We start from the raw sequence: 9,347 nt of genomic DNA, 5'->3' as shown, positions 1-9,347 counted from the left end.
GGTCCTTCTATCGAAGGTTCGTATATCCTTCCAATTTATACGACGGTGGTGTTTCGGTCCCTTAACATAGAGGATATAAATGCTAAGGCATATGATAGGTGTAGAATACACTTTGATTTACTATCTATTGGTTATGCTTTCTTTGCTATTTTTCTTGTACATTATGTATTTTACGCGTGTTTTCGAGTTATTAGGTACTCTGGAATCGTACAAAAGAAAAGAAGAAGAAATCATCCAAATTTATGTAAAAAGGGCAAGATTGTCATTTCATGGACAAACACTATCTGGAGCCCCGTCAAAGTTAAGGGAAACTCTTTTGGAGAAGTATTAAAGACATTCAGCTCATGTTAAGGGGTTGCTAATTTGGGTAGCCCTTATCCATGATATGGTTATGCTGTTAGCACCCAAATCCAGCCTAAACCTATATCGAGAAGAATCATCTTCCTTCTCAATTATTTGCACATGAAATTTAGAAGAGAAGAAAAGCAGCGCAACCGCTGTTATTAAACCGAGATTCAGAGAAGATCGAGATGTACTCCTTGTTTGTTTGCAGCTGACTCATCTGAGTCATCTGGATCTGAATCATCTGGATCTGAGTGAAATCACCTGACTCATCTGGGTCTGAGTCACTAAGGTCTGACTCAACTGACTCAACTTTATGGGACAGAAAATACCCTTGTACACATTTTATACCATAAGCATTTACCACTACCAACTTATTCATTAGACTACCATTTTTTTTTTTCATGTAATCAAACATATTAGACATCGCAAAACAATAAATTATAAAGTAAGTTTCAATTTTAAAATCCTAAAAGCATAAAAAACATCTTATCCTCCAAAAAGTTGTAAACAGGTACTCTAGGTTCTTTGGTGCTGGGCCCTCTCGAACCTTGCCTGAAATGACATAGTGAGAACCATGGCATGGACAAAACAACCACCAAAATCCCAGCCATTAGGCAAAGTAAGACACCAACAACAATTAGGCATTCTGGGTTCTTGACTCTAACGGCATCATCCTCTGGATCACACAGGGTGCCTTGGTCGACAGACTCGATACTAATGGCAAGTTTTATATCATCCTCAGTGCGGCGTCTGATGAAAACTGCTTTCTCACGCCACTTGACTGTCACAGTAGATCCAGGCTCAATGCTTGACATGTCAACTTTTACTGGCATATATGCTCAAAACAAACTTGGGACTAGCAGACAGATCAGGGAAGAGAAACCAGGGCCAAGACATCCTTACTTGCATACGTGCTCACCACAAAGTATCCGAAGAGTTGCTAGGGTTTGTTCCTCCATCCCAATGTTGTACATTTGCTGGGAAATAGAATCCCGAGCAACCCTGGAAAAATTGAAAAACCCATTAGTCCAAACGAAAACTTGGCATATTATATAATTCCAGATTGCAGTTAAGAAAGTATTCGAAACACTAACGAGCTACGAAAGCATAATCAATACTTATTAGTTATCAAAATAGGTCTTCAAGGAAATTGGCGGTAAGGGCGAAGGCAGTTGACTGACCTTATTTGCAGCCCATCAATATCAAATCATCTCCTTAATACGTAGTTCAGAAATCATCTAATAGTTCAACTGACATATAGTATAATTTTTTTGTTTTAATTGCAAACAAAATTCCAAACAAAACAGAAACAGTGTCTTACCTTGTTTAAATAACCTTTTAAATTCTAGGGTTCCTAAAATTTATGTTATCTGCTTTGTCACTGTCTTTTTTCTCCATAGAGAACTAGGATAAAGTAAAACAAGTAAAACAAATACAATACATGGGTAATTTAAAAAAATAAGAGAGAGTGCTAGCTAATGCTAATTACCAGAAAGAGTAAATTACCACTAAGCATAAAAGCTACTAAGCATGTTCTCTACGCATTCATATATGGGTTTAAAAATGAAGATAAAGGCGAAGGACATATAAGAGAGAGTGATATCTACTTCTCTAGTAGTAGTGCAAATACACCGTACATTTTATTTGGTTTGATCGTCTGGGGACATCATTTACTTAAATCAGGAAGCATAGTTCAGTGCATACTATAGAGAGTGAGTGCTATTAGGAACTTATAAAAATTTAGATGTACGACCAGAATCATTCAAAGGAAAAACAAGCAAGACTACCAGAAAGTTACTTTCCACAATATGGTAGTATAGTTTTACCGCACTCGCTGATCAGCAATATATTTTAGGTCTATGTTACCGAAAGCATACCATAAGAGGGCCAAGGCTTAATTGTTACATAACCGCTATGCTCTTTACAGGTGCATGGTAAATTTCTACACAGGATTTGGTGGTTGTCAAAGCGCTAGTAGTACTTCCTTAGGTGACCATAATCTTAACAATTGTAAAAAATCTTTAGTAGTGAGGCACTGGGGCTCCTACTTTTACTGGTGTAATTTTTACTAGATTGATGTTGTAGTCAGTAAAATATACATTTGATTAATAAGGTTTCCAAATCCTTTTTACACATTTCATCAAACCCCTTGTATGCAATTACATCTATAAATTATTAATCTACTTAATTCAGGAAATCATGAATCAGTTGATTAATTCCAGTAAAATCTATAAAAATAAATGTGGGGTTAATAAAATTTACAACGTTGCAAAGGTATAATAGCTAATGCTACAACATCTACTAGTTCTAACACAAGCAGAAGACCCAATAAAGATGGAATTATAACCTAAACCCTAAAAATTGATTTCACAATAAAGAAAACCCTAGAATCTTATTACAATAAAAACCAAATAGTAAGAAAACTCATGGGAGAAGTTATACCTACAGTTGATGAAACCAAAATCCTCAATGAAACCTTTCTTTTTATCAAACCAAAATCGCCAAAAGTGCTCCAATAAAATAAAGAAGGTCAGCTGAAATATATGAACTGGTCAAATTAAAGAAATGGAGGAGATCAGGTGAAAGAGGTGGAGGATATCTAGGGGTTTTAGTTTCTCCATTTTGTTGTCGATGTTGTCGATGTGAAAGAAAGGAAGGAATGAAAGTTTTTTCTTTTAAGGGATGGAGGGTTATTACAGTAACAATCCGCGACTCAGAGACAAGGGCCAGCGACTCAGGGGGTTTCTACGCCTGACTCAATACTTCCCGAGTCAGGGGTTACCTGTGAGTCAGATTGCGAGTCAGGAGCTGCAAAAAAATAAAAACAAACAGTCTAACTGCTGACTTAGCACGAATCAGGGGTTGATTCAGACTAAGACGCCGAGTCAGCAAGTGGCCAAGTGACCTCCTATATTTGGTATTATCAGAAGAAGTCTGATAGGTTAATGAACATGACTGTTCATGATGAGGCACAAATCTCCCTTGAGGCTGCTCATAACTCAAACCTTGTGAAGAAGATGGCTCTCCTTCGTAAAGAGTGTGACGAAACCCTTAAGTGGAAAGAGGATCTCATATTAAATCAAAAGGAGGATATTTCCTTAGTTGAAAAACGTCTCTCAGCTCAAGATATTATCCGAAAAAGCATCATGCAGACTTTGAAGATGTCTGCGCTTCCTTAGCTAAAGTTACCGCAAAACGTGACGTATTATCTTCTGAGGTTCGTTACCTTAAGGATAAACTTAGTGAGGTTTCTTCAGTGTCCCCTTCCGCATCCCATGCATCTATGGTCAAAAGGTTGGAAGAGTTAGAGGATGTTTACCGAGTTTTATCCTCCGAGAATGCTTCGCTCCGGATAAATGTTGAAGATCTCCGGACCGAATGTGATACTTTGGCTGAGGATCTTAATGTTACCGAGGAAGATCTTTCCAAAGATGAGCGTAGTTTGGAAGATTCTCTTAGCCACGCAGGAGGTAACTTAGGGGCTTCTTTTTTCCGTATCATCTTCTATGCCCCGTATTGATGCCTTTTTGTTTCTCACTTATCCCTTGTATGTCCTCAGATCTTCAGGAACAACTCATAGGTGTGAACGCCAAGGTCAGTCACCTTCAAAGCTAAGTATCTTCATTGGTGATAGCCCGTCAGTTTGATGCTGCTTCAAAGTTCAAGGCTGAGGCACTTCAGCAAGCCAATGACCAGCTAAGTGCTCTGATGATGGAGCTCTGTCAGAAATCATCTTCTGATTTGGAGGCTCAGGCTTCGCGGATGAAATTGGAATATGAGCATTCGGATATTGATTATATAAATAAGGCCTTTGTTGAAGCTGAACGCTAAGCTGATGGAGTTGTCTTTGATCGTCTCCCTTACCCTTGATTCTATCGTTTGTACTTTGTTTAAGTAAACTTCTTTTTGTTGTTTATCTCCTCAGCTGAGATATCTTCTTTAGCCGAGATGTCTCCGTTCTTTGAAACAATGTCTTATGGTTGCTTGAACCTTCATGTTATCTGCCATGCAACTTTTTAAAGAAATGTTAGACATATTTTGGTAAAATTATTATTTCACCTATGTTTTTGCATGAATTTTTTCGTTTAGACGTAATGTATCTTACCGGTCGCACAATCAAGTCATCACAAGGTGCTAAGATATGTTTAACCTTTGGTGGAACATTCAACGTCCTACCAGGATATCCTTTGGCCATAAGGTACCATGGTGACGAGGGTCCATACGTGGGCAATAATTTCCTGTAACCCTACGTGTTCAGCGTGAAGGCTGCTTTACTTCGACAGGTTATCTCTATAGGGGATATCTTATCTTTTCTTATGCCTCATGGAAGGAACCGTAGCCACGAGGATCCGAGATTGACATATGTACAGTTATGCCTTGCCTTGCTTCATCGTCCCTCCTGACGGTGGGTGTCTATTCTAACCCAATGTATATCAATTAAAGCTTCTTTCTTTGATTAGTAAGGTTTATAATACCTTCTTTTCAGGGACAGAACATGGTGGGATACCGCCCATATCTTTCTTTTCTTGATTTAATCACCATTCTACTACGGGTAGTACTTTTTAAGTACATCGCATTCCAAGGGTGCTGTAGCACTTCTCCTTTTGTGGTTCTTAGGTAGTAAGATCCCTTCCCAGCGATTTCATGTATGATGTAGGGTCCATCCCATGTTGGAGCTAGTTTGACCTACTCCTTCTTCCTTTGATACGGTGGTATCTGACATAGTACGTATTCGTCAACCACAAAGTTTCGAGGGATGACCTTCTTTTTGTATTCCCGAGATAGCTGATCGGTTGTCAATCGAAAAATATAATTTCACTTCCTTACCCAACTACAATAATGTAGAAAGTGGTAGGAAAGAGTTCGTATCCACAAGGAGGCCTTTTTTGTTATGCAATTTTTGGTTTCTAAGATAACCAAGAGTGATTTTTTTGTTATTTTAGTAGAAATAAAGTAAAGCAAAGTAAATAATTAGAATAATCAATAAAGAGAAGACATTGGTCATCGGATAGTATCATTCACAAGCATGTATTTTTCATCATTGAATAGAATTGATAATTTAATCTCTTATTTATTAAAAGTCCTAGAATACCTTGATCGCAAGAGTATCCCGCTAATTCCCTAATTTCATCACAACCACATTAAAAGATGCATATGTGAATTCTTCCTAGAAAGCAACCCAAAGTGTAAAAGCACAATTAAGTTTAACTCCCTAAAAGCTTTAAGATTTATGGAATAAGACTAATCAAAGCAAACAAACGTGTAAGAGCACTAATTTGTTTTAACCAAGGTTATGATTCATATGTGACTAGTAGGATATATCACTACAAGCACTAACCACAATTATTCTACTTAAAATCAGGGACAAACAACTTTTACGTATTGAAAACCCTAATATAGCTCTAGAGATGAAAGCAAATCGGATTGATTCCGGACTCAATCAAACAATCAAATCCTAAAATACTATAAACCATGAATCGTAAACAATAAAGTTGAGACAAAACTAATCCATAGAATCAAATAACATGCATTGAGAAATCAACTTTTATCCCATAACCAACAAGTGTATTTAGTTACTCATAATAATGGATTTCATCATCATCATGATCAATAAAATAATAAAGAAGATGAAAGCAAAGCAAACCCTAGAAGTAGTTTTCTCCAAAGCTCCAAGAAGAATAATAAAATAAGATGCCCTTTAAAAGTTGTAGAAGTCTTTCTTTTATATCCCTTTGCTTCCCAAAATTAGGTCAAAATTTCAAAGCCCATTAGATGAAAATCCGCGTGGCCCAAAAGTCATAAAAACCCGTGTAGAAACTCTGCCAAAAAGTCGCCGAAAAGTGACCGGAAGTTAGCCGGAAAGTGGCTCAGGTGACCGGCAAAGTCCACCCGGTCACCGGTCAAATTGGTCAGATCCTCGAGTCAACTCAGTCAAAGTGACTGAGTCAGGGGCGAGCCATAGTTGAGTCCAAACCGATTCAGCTAACTGATTGGTGTAAGTTCTGGCCAAGGCCATTGCACATGCCAAATCTAATCTGCAATCATTGCGCTTCATCTCTGCTGCTCCATCTCAACTGCTTCTACCAGCTCAACTCTGCTGTAATGCAACTTCATAATCCCATTATCAGGTTTAACCCCATGAACATCATCACCATCTCAGACCCATTTGTATCGATCCATGGCAGCGTCATCTTTCTTCAAATTCGAGCTTCATTTCCATCACAATTCATCACCATTTGCAGCAACACATAGCCTGAACCTTCTCCTTGCACAACACAATTCATCACCATTTAGTAATAGCAAAGAAAGCATAAATACTAAATATAAAATTAGGTGTTTTACAACACATATCAAATTCCCCCACACTTAGACTTTGCTAGTCCTCGAGCAAATCAAACAAAATAATTCTAAAATACATACAACTCCGTGTCGTCGAGGCTACGGTCACTTTTAGCATAAATAACAAGCCTTTAAACCCCTAGGTGTCCCTAGTGGACGAGTTATAATCTCGTGAAGGTTTATAAGAGGTATGCCTACAAAACCTACTATCCAACTTACTAGTTCTCCGAAAAGATAGTATCCAACGCGCTAAGAAGACATAGAAATTATGCACACTAGAAATAAGAAGTTAGACACATAAATGAACACAATCTCATCCTTAAAAGTTGATAGAGAAATAACCATCCCTTCCCGAAAGAAAATCGGGTTTGGAGTGATCAAAAGTCTCGACTCTGCCTCACAAGAAAGGGTTTTATGATATTGCTCTCAATAATAAATAGCTCTTTATGGGTCACAGATGTGTCCAGGTAGGAATGAAGAGAAAATCCTGCGACACCTTGAATGGTAGGAAGGTAAAGACCCTCCGAAGTATTTTGAAAACCCACATCTTTTATCATTTTGAAAACCATTTTTTCTGACGATCTCTTAGAAAGGAAATCAACCACTTAACGAAGGTGGGAATATGCTTACTTACCTTGTTATCCGTTCGGCGTGCAGTTAGCACCACTCTCACAGCATCCATAGAAACGTCTTCGGTCTTCAATCCTTTTCTTCATCTTCGTCTTCGGTATTCAACACTTGATGATAACTCTTAAACTTCGTAGAATCTTGACAATGTGATTCTTTCCTCTAATTCCTTGTTTCTTGAAACTTCATTATGGATATTTATTCTTCCATTGGCTTTATTGAATGAATATAAAACCAAAAATGAACTAAACAAACCAAAATATAATACAATGGATTTTTTTTTTTGAGAAAATAAAATACAAACTAACAAATGAAAATGCAAAGGCCATGGTATGAGTAATTTACCACTCAATTCTTCACAACTTGTATGTCTTGATATCATAAACTTCTTGAATTCTCATCTTGATAATCTTCACTCTTGTACAATAGTCTTCGACTTGTAAAATTTTTGCTCATTGTCTTGTTGCTTTACTTGAATCTGAAATCTGTTCATTTATGTACTGTTGCTCATAAACTTTGAACGTCTTCAGCTTTCCTTCAAATTTGTGATGCTTTTCTTGTTGATGATGATGGTGTTTCTATGGACCCGTTGGTGTAGAGAGAGATAAAGTGGAAGGTGCTAACTGCGAACAAGATTACAAGTGGTATGTAAGTTAGCAATTCGATGTCACCATTCATGATTGATAAAAATAGCACTCAAGAGATCAAAATAGTGCTTCTATGGTGGGAGGTTGGGTAGATCACCATTCTACCCGGAGTTTACGTATGGTGAGACACACTCTAAAAGCACATATTTAGACAGGTACAAAGAATTGAAGGTCGGTGCCTCTCATAATGTAATATGGGTAGTCTCCACTATAGGGGATCACAAATCTAATACCGAATTCAATCTGCACCTCATTTTCCACTGGATGGTTAAATCCAACTTTAACTCTCATACAAGTAAGAAACCCAATCACGTTCTCTGTCATCTCTAAGTTCAGTCACTCTTATGAGATTCTCGATGTAATTTTAGCGACATGTATACTATGTGACTCTAAACTAACTACAAGTTGGAGTTTCTTATTCACTAATTTACAAAAAAGTTGAAAAAATGCATGAAAAAGGTACAAAGCAAAAGCTTAACCACTCCCCCACACTTAAACTTTATATTATCCTCAATGTAAATTGAATCATCCAAAGTAAGTCAAGGTGGGAAATTCAAGAAAATAAAAATCTAAAAAACAAGACAAGAATACTGAAAAATAAAAAAATAAAGGTAAAGATAGAAAACCGGTGAGTTTCCTCCCACTTAGCGCTTGGTTTAAAGTCGTCAGCCCGACTCTCTCCTTGCTTTCTATGACTCCTCCAGAGGGAGTGCATCCACAAAATTAACTTCTTCCACCACTTCGGAAGAGAAGTTCTCATAGTATGGTTTCAACTGGTGCCCATTAACTTTAAACTCCTTGCCTGTAGCAATACTACGAATTTCGACTGCACCATGAGAAAACACATTAGTAACAACAAAAGGTCCAATCCATCGTGACCTTAATTTACCCAGAAATAATTGCAAGCGAGAATTAAACAAAAGCACTTTCTGCCCAACACAAAATTGTTTTCTAGAAATCATATTATCATGAAATGCCTTAGTTTTCTCCTTGTAAATGCGTGAGCTTTCAAATGCATCATTGCGAAGCTTCTCTAGCTCTTGGAGTTGTAACTTCCTTTGCTTTCCAGCCCCATCCATCTCCATAGTGCATTGCTTGATAGCCCAAAACGCTTTATGCTCAATCTCCACAGGTAAGTGACAAGGTTTACCATACACAAGCCTAAAAGGAGACATCCCAATAGGTGTCTTGTATGCGGTTCTATAAGCCCACAAAGCATCATTAAGTCGCATGCTCCAATCCTTCCTTGTTGGATTCACCGTTTTTTCAAGTATGAACTTCACCTCTCGGTTGGAAACTTCGGCTTGTCCATTCGTTTGTGGATGATAAGGTGTTGCAATCTTATGCGACACATTGTACTTCCTTAACAAGCTTTGCAAGAACCTTTTT

Source organism: Papaver somniferum, chromosome 10 (genome assembly GCF_003573695.1).
Source record: "Papaver somniferum cultivar HN1 chromosome 10, ASM357369v1, whole genome shotgun sequence".
Taxonomy (NCBI): domain Eukaryota; kingdom Viridiplantae; phylum Streptophyta; class Magnoliopsida; order Ranunculales; family Papaveraceae; genus Papaver; species Papaver somniferum.
The sequence above is the reverse complement of the archived record's forward strand: the minus strand, read 5'-3'. Positions refer to the sequence as shown.